The sequence below is a fragment of the Manis javanica genome, chromosome 11 (genome assembly GCF_040802235.1).
Source record: "Manis javanica isolate MJ-LG chromosome 11, MJ_LKY, whole genome shotgun sequence".
In the NCBI taxonomy this organism is placed as follows: domain Eukaryota; kingdom Metazoa; phylum Chordata; class Mammalia; order Pholidota; family Manidae; genus Manis; species Manis javanica.
Genome location: NC_133166.1, coordinates 113940870 through 113954714, shown reverse-complemented (window position 1 = coordinate 113954714; position 13845 = coordinate 113940870).

Below are 13845 nucleotides of genomic sequence, written 5' to 3'. Positions count from 1 at the left end.
AGTGTCAGAGCCGGAGCTTGGGGAAGAGGTCACCCATAGTGGCCAGGTGCAGGGGGTTGGACCTCAAGAAAGGTGAGGAGGGTGTTCATGAAGGGTAGAAGACCGGTACAAATAGCCAGGGCAGGGGGGTTGAAAAGAGCTTCCGACTGCCTGTATGCATCCCAACATAAGTTGTCAGAGTCTGAGTATGGTAATGGGGGCATCTGTGTTGGGGAGCAGTATTGTATTGTCTCAATACTATATATTCTCAATACAAGTCTTTTATCAGATACGATTTGCAAAGATTTCCTCCTAGTCTATGGCTTATCTTTTCATTCTCCAAATGATGTCTTTTGGATAGCATCATTTTTTAATTTTGGTGGCATCAAATTTAAAAATTATGGATGATGTTTTTGGTGGAGTTTCTAACTCAAGGTCACAGAGATTTTACTTCTGTGTTCTTTTATAAGTTTTGTATTTTTACATTTTACATTTAGTTCTATGACCCATTTTGAGTTCATTTTTTTTGTATATGTTGAGAAATATAGATTGAAATTTGTTTTTGTGTGCAGATGTGCAATTGTTCCAACGCTTTTTGTTGAAGATTATCCTTTCCTCACTGATTTCCTTCTGCACTTTTGTCAAAAATTGTACATATATATATTTGTGCATTTCTGAAATCTAAATTCTGTTCTGCTGCTCTGTCTTTATGCTGATACCACACTGTTTTGACTGCTAAAGCTTTATAGTCTTGAAATCAGATAATTTTAGTCTCCCAACTTTGTTGTTCTTTAGGAAAGCTGTTTTGGCTATGATAGGTTTTTTTAATTGCCAGGGAAATTTTAGAATCAGCTTGTCAATTTCTTACAAAATAGTCTACTAAGATTTTGATTGAACCTACGTTGAATCTATAAATTTGGGGAACTCTGACATCTGAACAGTACCAAAATTCCCAGCCCACTAACAAGGTCTCTCCAGTTGCGTTGGTGTTCTTTCATTTCTCCCAGTAAAATTTTGTTGTTTTTGGTGTACAGGTCTTTCACATTTCCTGTCCCATTTCATCTTAAATATTTCATTTTTATACTATTGTACATAGTATTATTTCTTGCCAGGAGATAGAAATACAATTGTTTTTCTGACATTCATCTTACATCTTGAAAGCTTATATTATTACTTTGTAGTTTTTTGTAGATCCCATTGGATTTTCAACAGAGACACTCAGCTCAGCTGTGAATAAAGGCAGTTTTATTACTTCCTTTTCAAACTGGATGCCATTCATGTATTTTTTTTTTTTGCTTGATTACACTGGCCTGAAACTCCAGTACAATGTTGATACGAGACTTCGGTTTTGGATATGATGGATTAACACCATTAAGCATGATGTTAGTTGCAGAATTTTCACAGATGCCCTTATCGGGTTGAATAAGTTCCCTTCTAATGGTAGTTTTCTTAATGTTTTTATCAGAAATGATGTTTGATTTTGTAAAATGCCTTATGCGTCTATTGAGATAATACATTTTTCCTCATTTGGTTTGTTAATATGTGAGTTACATTAATTTTCTAATGTCAAAGCAATCCTTCATTCCTGGAGTGATACAACTTGGTCATGATATGTTCTTTCAATATATCATTGGATTGGATTTGCTGGAAATGTGTTAAGAATGTTTGTGTTCTATGTTCATGAAAATATTGGTCTGCAGGGCTGCTTCCCCCCCAACCTCCCTGCCCTATAGCATCTTTGTTTGGTTTCAGTGTTAGAGTAATTCTGGCCTCAAAAAATGAGTTGAGAAATATCCTCACCTCTTCAATTCTCTGGAAGATTTTGTGTAGAATTGGTGTTTTTTTTTCTTCCTTAAATGTTTGATAAGCCATCTGGGCCTAGAGTTTAATTTGTGGGAAGAATTTTAACTATAAATTAAATTTGTCTAATAGACCTATGGTTACCTATTTCTTCTTGTATGAGCTTTGGTAATTTGTGTCTTTCAAGGAACCTGTCCACTTCATCTAAGTCATTGTTGAATTTATTGGCAAGTTGTTCATAATTCTCCCTTATCATTCTTTCAATAATTGTAGGATCCTGTAGTGATTAATCTCTTTCAGGACCAAAATTAATGATTTGTATCTTCTCTCTTCCATTCCTAATCAATATAGCTAGAGATTTATAAATTTTTTAATAAAGGTATTATTGATATACACTCTTATGAAGGTTTCCATGAAAAAACAATGTGGTTACTACATTCACCCATATTATCGAGTCCCCCCCATACCCCAATGCAGTCACTGTCCATCAGTGTAGTAAGATGTCACAGAGTCACTATTTGCCTTCTCTGTGCTACACTGTCTTCCCCATGATCCCCCCATACCATGTGTGTCAATCATAATACCCTTCAATCCCCTTCTCCCGACCCTCCCCACCTGCCCTCCCCAAACCCTCCCTTTTAGGAATCCCAGAACCTTATTGGAGTCCGTTAAGTCTGTCGCTGTTTCGTTCTTTCAGTTTTGCTTTGTTGTTATGCTCCACAAATGAGGGAAATCATTTGGCACTTGTCTTTCTCTGCCTGGCTTATTTCACTGAGTATAATGTCCTCCAGCTCCATCCATGTTGTTGCAAATGGTAGGATTTGTTTCTTTCTTATGGCTGAATAGTATTCCATTGTGTATATGTACCACATCTTCTTTATCCATTCATCTACTGATGGACACTTAGGTTGCTTCCATATCTTGGCTATTCTAAATAGTGCTGCAATAAACATAGGGGTGCATATGTCTTTTTGAATCTGATAACTTTTATTCTTTGGGTAAATTCCAAGGAATGGAATTCCTGGGTCAAATGGTATTTCTATTTTTAGTTTATTTGAGGAACCTCCATATTGCTTTCCACAATGGTTGAACTAGCTTACATTCCCACCAGCAGTGTAGGAGGGTTCCCCTTTCTCTGCATCCTTGCCAGCACTTGTTGGTTTTAGTCTTATCGATGCTGGTCATCCTTACTGGTGTGAGGTGATATCTCATTGTGGTTTTAATTTGCTTTTCCCTGGTGATTAGTGATGTGGAGCATCTTTTCATGTGTCTGTTGGCCATCTGAATTTCTTCTTTGGAGAAGTGTCTCTTCATATCTTCTGCCCATCTGTTAATCAGGTTATTTGCATTTTGGGTGTTGAGGCATGTGAGTTCTTTATATTTTGGGTGTTAACCCTTGTCACATATGTCATTTACAAATATATTCTCCCATACTGTAGGATTCCTTTTTGTTCTGTTGATGGTGTCCTTTGCTGTACATAAGCTTTTAGTTTGATGTAGTCCCATGTGTTCATTTTTGCTTTTGTTTCCCTTGCTCGAGGAGGTGGGTTCAGGAAGAAGTTGCTCGTGTTTATATTCAGGAGATTTTTGCCTACGTTGTCTTCTAAGAGTTTTATGGTTTCATGACTTACATTCAGATCTTTGATCCATTTCGAGTTTACTTTTGTGTATGGGGTTAGACAATAATCCAGTTTCATTCTCTTGCATGTAGTTTTGCCAACACCAATTGTTGAACAGGCTGTCATTTCCCCATTGTATGTCCATGGCTCCTTTATCATGTATTAATTGACCATATATGCTTGGGTTAATGTCTGGAGTCTCTATTCTGTTCCACTCGTCTGTGGGTCTGTTCTTGTGCCAGTACCAAATTGTCTTGATTACTGTTGCTTTGTAGTAGAGCTTGAAGTTGGGGAGCATAATCCCCCAGCTTTATTCTTCCTTCTCAGGATTGCTTTGGCTATTCGGGGTCTTTTATGGTTCCGTATGAATTTTAGAACTATTTTTTCCAGTTCATTGAAGAATGCTATTGGTATTTTGATAGGGATTGCATTGAATCTAGAGATTGCTTTAGGCAGGATGGCCATTTTGACAATGTTAATTCTTCCTTAAGGGAAATAATGTGTTTCCCTTTGTTAGTGCCTTCTTTAATTTCTCTCATGAGTGTCTTATAGTTTTCAGAGTATAGGTCTTTGACTTCCTTAGTTAGGTTGAGATTTATAAATTTTATTGATCTCAAAGAACTACTTTTGGATTAGTTGATTTTTCCCTATTGTTTCTGTTTTCTATTTCATTGATTTCTGATTTGATCATCATTATTTCCTTTCTTCTGCTGATTTTGGTTTAATTTAGTCTTTTTTCACTGGTTTCTTAAAGTGGAAGCTGAAGTCTTTGATTTGAGACCTTTCTTCTTTTCTAATATGTATATATTTAGTGCTTTATTTCCCCTAGATATTACTGTAGCTGCATCTCACACATTTTGATATGTTGTGTTTCATTTTCATTCAGTTTATTTCAAAGCCTTTTCTAATTCCCTTCTGATTTTTTGACCTATCCATTATTTATAAATGTGTTATTTAGTTTCCAAATATTTGGAGAATCTTCAAAGCTATTTCTATTACTCATTTCTTATCTACTTCTATCGTAATCAGAAAGGATAGAGTGTATGAATGATCTGAATCCTCTTCAATTTACGAGACTTGTTTTATGGCTCAGAATATGGTCTGGCTTGATGTTTACCTATTGGTGTAACAACCTATTTGCGTCTTTATATTTAAAGTTGATTTCTTATAGGTTGCGTATAGTTGGGTCATTTGAAATACCATTGAACTATCTCTTCCTTTTACCTGGGAAGTCTGGATAAATTTAATGTGATTATTGAGATGGTTTGGTTTAAATCCCTCATCTTGCTATATGTGTTCTGTTTGTCCCATCTGTTCTTTGTTTCTTTTTTAATTTTTTCCTGACTTCTTTTATATTAATTTTCTTTTTAGAATTCCATTTTACCTCCTCTATTGACTTATTAGCTATTTTAACATACATATAAAATCCTTTGGTTTTTTTTATTTTGTGGTTGCTTTGTAGCCTACATCTTTATCACGGTTCACTTTCAAGTTCTATTATACCACTTCCCCTATAATACGAGAAATTTACAATAGTGTGTTTCCTTTTCTTCCCTTGTAGTTTTTATGCTGTTATTTTACTTCTATGTAACCCTGAGACAAATTTTTCATATTTTTGCTTTAACAATTACCTTATAATAAGATCTAAATAATAAGAAAAACATCTTATATATTCACCCACATCATTCCACTTCCAGCACCCTTCATTCCTTTGCACAGCTTCAGCTTCTCTCTGCCATCATCTTCCTTGTGCCTAGGGCACTTCGTTCGGCATGTTAGTTCCCTGACCTTTTCTTCTGCTGGGCCTAATCGGGCATTAATGCTAGCCAATGTATGTTTCATCTCAGACATTGCAGTTTTAATATCTTGAAGTTCAATTCAGGTATTCTCACAAATATTTCCCAGGTCTTCACTTAACATTCTTAATCTTTCCTTCAGCTTCCTGAGCATATGGGATAAACTCATAACTATTTTAGTGTCTTTGTCTACCAACCACCATCTGTGTCATTTCTGGTTCCATTTCAATTGACTGAATTTCTCCTCCTAAAGACTCGTAGGTCCTTGCTTCTTCGCATACCTGGCACCTTTTTTTGGATGCCATGTACCATTTACGCCAGTTTTTTAAATGATTTTGCTCTGTTGTGTGCTATTTTTGTTACTTTGTATTCATATAAGTGTTCTTGAATTTGTTCTGGGTCCCAGTTAAGTTCCTTGGAAACAGTTAGATTGTTTCTAGTCTGGCTTCGTTAGGCAAGATCCAAGCGGTGTTTCGTCTGGGGCTCATTTCCCCGCTACCGAGGCGGGACCCTTCCGAGGACTTTACCAAAGCTCCAGAAGGTTTCCGCTCTGGCTGGTGGAACAGGAAACATATTCCCGGCCCATCTGGAGCTACTGTGAATGCTCCCTCTGATCATTTCGGGTGTTTCTTTCCCTGGCCTTAGCATTTTCTTCACATGCATGTACTGATATGTACTCAGCTTAATTACATCCCAAGGGCTTGCGGATCTCCAGAGTCCCATCTCTCTCTCTCTCTCTCTCTCTCCCCGCTAATGCGCATCTTTCTCTTTCCCTTTCTCTTCCTCTCCCTTCCTCTCTCCCTCCCCCGACACTCTCTCTCCCTCCTTTCCAGCACTCTGCCCTGTGAACTCTAGTCCGAGACTCCCCACACACCCAGCTCCGTCTCCTAACTCAGGGAGCTGCCACGCTGTGCCCCAGTTCTTCTCGCACCACAAACTGGGAACTCTCTTTAGACGGTAAGATGGTACAATCACTACTTTTCCTCAGGGATCACTAGCAACAAATAACAACAATAGACCTTTACCACTTAAAATAGCTCCCAAAAGTTTCAAATACTTAAATTTAAATCTAGCGAGAATATAAGCTGAAAACTTCAAAACACTGATGGAAGAAATTAGATACAACCTAAATAACAGAGATACATACAATATGTTTATGGTTTGGAAGCCTTGATATATATAGAATTAACATGACAATTCTCTATAAAATGCTCTATAGATTTCACTTAATCCCAATCAAACTTCCAGCAGGATATTTTTGTAATTATCAACAAGCTGGTTTTGAAATGTATATGGAAAGACAAAGGAATTAGAATAGTCAAAACAAATTTTAAAAAGAACAAGGTTGAGGAATGAGTAAGGAAGTTGAAAAGGCAAGTCAATGAAGAAAGAACAGTCAACAAATGTGCTGGAACAATTGGACATCCATACCCAGGAAATATAATAAAAGAGAGAGAAAGAGAGGTAAGAAAAAGAAAATGACCCTCAACCTGTACCTCACACCTTACGTGAAAATGAACCAAATATGCAGCACAGAGTTCGAGGTAAAACATGAAACTACAGAACTCTTAGAAGAAAGAAAGAGGAGAAAATCTTCACAGTCTTGAGTCAGGCAAAGAATTGTTAGCTACAACAAAGAAATCGTTATCCTTAAGGAAAAATCTGATAAATTGGATTTCATACCAAGACACAAAACAAAACTGCAGCTAATTAAAAAAGACTCAGCTATACATTAGAAATGATCTTTGAGATATTTTATCCAGCATTTCCAAGTGTTTGTAAGCTGAGGATTTTTCAGGTCATCTTCTACCACCTCCTTGCCGGAACCAGGTGACTTCCCGACACTCTGAACGCTGTATCTCCTGGGCCCCGTTCCTCCTGCATCCAGCTGCGCACTGCCACCTCTGCAGCCCAGACCTTTCTGCTACCAGGACTGCTGTACCTCCAAATATTCCAGAACTCAGGCCAGCCACTCTCCAAGCTAGTGGTTCTTCAACAGGGGTGGTTTTTGCCCCAAGAGGGCATTTGGCACTGTCTGGAGACATTTTCAGTTGTCATGACTGGGGACGGAGTGGGTAGGATACTGCTGAACATCCTGCAGGACCCAGGACAGTCCCCAGGACGTGGAACTGGGGCTGCCCTGCTGAGGGCTGTCCCTCCTGCTGGCTCCGGAGGCCTCCAACCCACCCACCCCCCTTCCCGGCCTCCAGTCCTCCCTCTCCAGCCTGCAGCTGAGGTCCATCAGCTCAGCCACTCCTCGCTGAATAGGGTGATCTCAGTCAGACTCTTTAAATCATAGGAAATATTAGACAAACCCAAACAAGTAGGGTCCAAGGCAGGCTTGGTTGGAACAACTGGAAGAAAGACAATGAGGGCTGAGGAAGAGCCAGCCTTGCCGAGCACTTCACAGGGAGCCCCTAATCTTCACGGTCACCCTCTTAAGTAGGTACCATATTACCTTATTTTTTTTTCAGATGTCGTATGGAACCCACGGGTGAGAAAGGGCTGCTCGGCCGGCCCAGACTTTGGAAGAGGAAACTGGAAAGACAAAGCAAAAGGAGTGGCTGTCCTCGGAGCTCTGTCAGGGGTCCCCCCGCCCCCTCTAACACCCCACCCCTGCCCCGCCCTCCCCACTCCCCCCACTTCTCCGCACCCCGTCTCTATTTCCGCCCCTCTCTGCAACGCTGCTCTCTCCCCTCGGTGGATCAGCTTGTTCCACTCACCCTGCAACCCAGCATCAGGAGGCCAGCTGGGGGCTGCCTAGCGTACGGGACCCTAACTCTGGGAACTAGCAGAGGACAGAGGGCATTTCTGATGGGCAAATTGCAAATCCTCTGTTCAGTTGCCTTTTTCATTAATTGACTTTTTTTCTTTTTAATAGTTTTGGATGTACAGAATATTGAGCAAATAGTACAAAGAGCTCCCACACACACCTCACTCCCACACCAGCCCCCAGTTTCCCCTATTATTAACATCTTGCATTAGTGTGGTACATTTGTTATACTTAATGAACAATTTTGATACTTTACTATTAACTGAAGCCGACAGTTCACATTAAGGTTCATTCTTTGTGTTGTGTGTCTGGTGTGTCCACCGGCACAATATCATACAGAACAGCTTCGCTGCTCTCAAGGTCGCCCTGTTCCACCTACTAGTCACACTTCGCCACTCCCCCAAATCCCTGGAAACCACTGATCTTTTTACTGTAGTTTTATGCTTTCAAGTATGCCAGTAGCTGGAATTACATGGATGTATCTTTTTGTTGCTGGCTTTTCACTTAGCGATATGCATTTAGTGTTCCTCCTTGTCTTTGTGTGGCTTGACATCTCATTTCTTTTTATCCCTGAATAATATTCCGTTGTCTGGATGCACCTCCATTTCTTTATCTTTACACCTATTGCAAGGCATCTTGGTTGCTTCTGCTTTTGGTAAATGCAAATAAAGCTGCTGTAAACATTCATGTACAGGTTTTTGTGTGGACATAAGTTTCCAAGTCACTTGGGTAAATACCAAGGAATGTGAATGCTGAGTTGTATGGCAAAGTATCTATGGTTTTGTAAAAAATTACCAAAGTGTCTAGCAAAGGGGCTGTATCGCTTTGCATTCCCACCAGCAATGGCTGAGAATTCCTGTTGCTCCACATCCTCACCAGCATTTAGTATCATCCGTTTTTTGGATTTTAGCCATTCTAATAGGTAGGCAGTGGTATCTCATTGTTTTAGCTTGCAATTTCCTAGTGACACATCATGTTCAACATTTTTTCATATGCTTATTTGTCACCCGTAGATCTTTGGTGAGGTGTCTGTTCAGATCTTTTGCCCATTTGTTAAATGAGTTGTTTATTCCCTTCCAATTCATAAATGTGATCTGTCTCTCCATTTAATTAGGTCTTCTTTTATTTCTGTTAGATCTGTTTGGTGATTTTTAGGTTGTATATCTTGCATAACCTTTGTTAAATTTAGCCCTAATTACACGCTGGTGGGAATGTAAATTAGTTCACCCGTTGTGGAAAGCAGAATGGAGGTTCCTCAAAATGCTCAAAATAGACTTACCATTTGACCCAGGAATTCCACTCTTAGGAATTTACCCTAAGAATGCAGCACTCAAGTTTGAAAAAGACAGATGCACCCCTATGTTTAACCCAGCACTATTTACAATAGCCAAGAACTGGAAGCAACCTAAGTGTCCATCAGTAGATGAATTGATAAAGAAGATGTGGTGCATATACACAATGGAATATTACTCAGCCATAAGAAGAAAACAAATCCTACCATTTGCAACAGCATGGATGGAGCTAGAGGGTATTATGCTCAGTGAAACAAGCCAAGCGGAGAAAGACAAGTACCAAATGATTTCACTCATCTGTGGAGTATAAGAACAAAGGAAAAACAGAAGGAACAAAACAGCAGCAGAATCACAGAACCCAAGAATGGACTAACAGTTACCAAAGGGAAAGGGACTGGGAGGATGGGTGGGTAGGGAGGGATAAGGGGGGGGAGAAGAAAGGGGGTATTATGATTATTATGATTAGCATGCATAATGGGGGGGTGGGAGAAAGGGGAGGGCTGTACAACACAGAGAAGACAAGTAGTGATTCTACATTTTGTTATGCTGATGGACAGTGACTGTAAAGGGATTTGTGGGGGGGACCTGGTATAGGGGAGAGCCTAGTAAACATAATATTCTTCATGTAATTGTAGATTAATGATAACAAAAAAAAAGGAAAGAAAAGGGGGATTACTCCCTGATAGGATAAAACTAACTGTAAATCAACGATTAAAGCATGCTTTAAATATCCTTAATTTTGATCATTTAAAGGGTATCAGATGATCAGCTATGGAAGTACATTTTCCTGATAATATTCCTTTCTCTTAAAAAAAAAAAGCAGTTCCTGTGTGGTGATCTCCAATAAGTTCTTCACAATGATATAAAGGGCATATCAAAGTGTGGGCAAAGGGTTTGTTTGTGTTTATACAGAGGATCAAAGCCTAATTTGGCTACCCAGAAAACGAATTAAGATACGATATGAAGAAGAACTTCCAACATCAACATTCTCTGGAAGAGTCATTCCAGAAGATGATCATCAAAAAACTTCAATGAAGATCCTGGCACTGTTGCAGTTGTGGCTGCATTCATCCCACCTGTTCCTGGACTTGCCATGGGAATGAAGAAGGAGATATCTAAGCTGGCCTGTGCATACAGTGAAACAACAAATTTGACTGGATCTATACTGTCGGAACTCAACCAAGAATGAGGAGAAGTGCAAGTTGCAGCGCTCCAAAATCTTGCAACTACAGACTATCTACTGTTAAAAGAACATATGGGATGTGAACAGTTCCCAGGAATGTGTTGTTTTAATTTGTCTGATTTTTCTCAAACTATTCAAATTCAGTTAGACAATATCCATCATATCATTGATAAGTTTTCACAAATGCCTAGGGTGCCTAAGTGGTTTTCTTGGTTTCACTGGAGATGGCTGGTAATTGTAGGTCTGCTTTGGTTATGTAGCTGTATTCCTATTATGTTAATGTGTGTATGCAATTTAATTAGTAGTTTAAAACCTATACATGCTTATGTTACTCTACAAGAAGATATGTCAAAGAAATAATCAATCTTCCCATGTTTTCTACCATCTGCTACTTCTATAGCTTTTCTTCTTTCTTCCTAATTACAACCCTTTAGTAGAATTCATGCCTCATAATGAAATTACCGAGTATCGTAATTCTTCCAAGTGGTAAAGATACCTCAAGACAAATGCTGGGCATAGAAGCCACAGGGCATAAATCTGCAAAGAAGTAAAAAGCTAACCTTTTCAAACAATATTGCTTCTCTCTCAGTTACCAACTTTACATTTCCCTATATAGCCCTGAAAGATGACTGGTTAGCCGGAGACGGGTAAGATTCCTCAAGGGAGGAACAACCTAAGACAGGCACAGTCACAGGGGGGCCATCAGGTGAGAAATTGGGAATCAACAGAGGTGAGGCTCAGAACCTCACCCCCCTGCTTTGAGAGAAATCTTCTGCATCCGTGGATGTTTTGCTGCCCTTGTCTAGCCTGGATTAATACTTAGTCCATAGGCACACACCTGATCATCTACATTTGCCCTCTTACAGCACTAAACTATGTTTTCTACCTTTATCTTGCATCTACCTACCACTTCAGCATTTTATTTAAAAAAATAATAATAACAACAATAATAATAAGGGAGAAATGTGGGATTCACATATAAATCAAGTATAAAAATCAAACGAATATTCATATTTGACCTGATTGTTTATAGTTCATAATGCGTGATCAAAACCGAAAGTTTCTGTGATGACTGCCCTTGTGCTGTTCACCATGTAAGAACTTATTCACTATGTAAGAACTTGTTCGTTATGCTTCAGAAGATTGGAGACTGTTGAGAACTAGGCTTGGGGTTGATTAATGATTGTGCATTGAGTCCCCTATACAGAACTTTATTGTTGTTAACAACCATTTGATCAATAAATATGAGAGATGCCCTCTCAAAAAAATAATAAATAAATAAAATAAAGAGAGCTGACCAGAAAAAAATATATATATATATATATTTTTGAAGAAGGACAGAGAGAGAAGAGGAGAGAGGGAAAGAAATGGAGGGAAAGGGGGAGAGAGAGAAAAACAGATTATAACCTATTGAATGCAATAGGAGCCCCTAAGTCCATATGGATATAAATATATTAATCTATTGGAAGTCCGATGAGGAATGGGATGTTATACACTCTCAAAGTACCTCTCCACAGAATACTTACTTATTACAAAGGGAAGACAAGTGACTTTCCAGTGGAGAAGCCTGGCAGACATCTCCGCGACAAGTGGCCCAGGTAAGCATCATCAGCTCTGGGTCAGACGGGAATCCCCTGCCTCCAGAAGGGACGCAAGGAGAACGCTGCCTCACTTCTGTGACGTTCCTGCCAAAGATACGCGACCTTTATCTAATGATGAGGAGCCATCAGAAAAACCCAAACTGAGTGGCCTACTACGTAATCACTGGTCTGTAACCTTCGCAAGTGCCAAGGTCCCACCAGTCAAGGCGAGTGACGACCTCGTCCAGAGCGAGGGAGTTGGAGATGAGACAAACAAGGGAACAAGGGCTATGGGACAAATTCCCTTGCTGTAAAGGACATCAGCAGGGTCACTGGGAAAACCTGAATCCCGTAAGGAGACCAAATGGCAGGGACCTACCAGTGTCAATCTCCTGACTTTGATGGCGGCCATCTAGTTTTGTAGGAGGCTGTCTCCGTTGAAAGGGAAACAGAGACTGACCTACTCAGAAGTCATGGAGCAACTGGGTAGCAATTTAAATGGTTCTGGAAAAATAATTCTTTGGATTATCCTGGAGCCTTCCTAAAAGTTTGTAATTATTAAAAAAATAGTAAGAGTAAGCTCTCCCTGCCTTTAAGAAAACTAATGTTCAGCGGGCTGCCGCCAGCCCTTTCTGTCTTTACCCTGTCTGCCATGGGAGAGGGGACAGGGTGACCATGCCAGCCTTCTTCCGTTGCAGGGGGGTGAGGACCCAAAAGTATGATGTCCCTCAGGGACACGAGGCTGCACCTGGGGCTCATCTGGTTACCCCAGGTGGACACAAATCCTGGGGCACCCCTCATCTTGAAAGGCAGGGAAGGGTTTGCGCATTCCGGGGGTGGGAGTGGAGAAGCCCCTCAGCTGAACCTGGGAGCCAGAAGAGTGGGTGGAGACCCACTTGCACCTCTTTTTACCCCTGCAGTGACCCCGGAAGGTTCACACCATCCTTTAAATATTGAGCGTGTTCTCTGGAATCGCGGGCCGTTCCGGGTGCTGGAGGTACAGTGGTGAGCAAGGCAGACAAAGCCCCCTCCCCTCAAGGGGCTTATACTCTGGAGGGGAGACATGCTAGTAGACCCAACGAGTAAGATGCAGGGTGCTGGACAGAGAAACGTGCTAAGGAGCAAAACAAAGGCCACTAAGGGAGAATGAACGGTAGGCATGGGAGCTGAGTAACAGGACGACTGAGGGGAAAATGTGTGTGTGTGTGTACGTGTGTGTGCTCAGTTTCAGCCGAGCTCTATTTGAAATGCCTATTAAACCTCTAAAAGTGGTGTTGGAAGTTCAGAGGAGAAATCTAGGCTGGACACAGGCATTTGGGCATCTTAATTACATAAATGACTGTAAGGCTCTGAATGGGATTTCCTAGGCAGGTCCAGGCACCCGCACCTTTTCACAGTGGAGGGGATGGTATGTAGACAGGCTCTATCATTTGTCCCAAATCACAAAGCTGGTACACTGTGGAGCGGGGGTTCACACCCAGGTCAGGCTCACCACAAGCCCGTTCAGTGTCAGAAAGGCCTGCTGCTGTTGACTGTGGGGCCTTGCGCAGGTCACCTGACCTTTCAGAGGCTTGGTTTCCTCATCTGTCAAAGAGGCATAGGCAGTAAAGGGGCAGGGAGAAAGTGAGGAACAGGGAGGGAGCCTGGTGGGACCCGGACAGGTGGCCAGGAAGCCAGCGGCTGTCCAGCCAGGTCACGGGACTGGTGCTGGGTGTGCCCCTGCCCTTCTCCTACCTGTCCTGGACCCCCACCCTGTTAGAATATCCCTTCCTCTGGGCAGGGGTGAGGGACCCAGTGAGATGTGTGCCAAGTCCAGAAGCCAA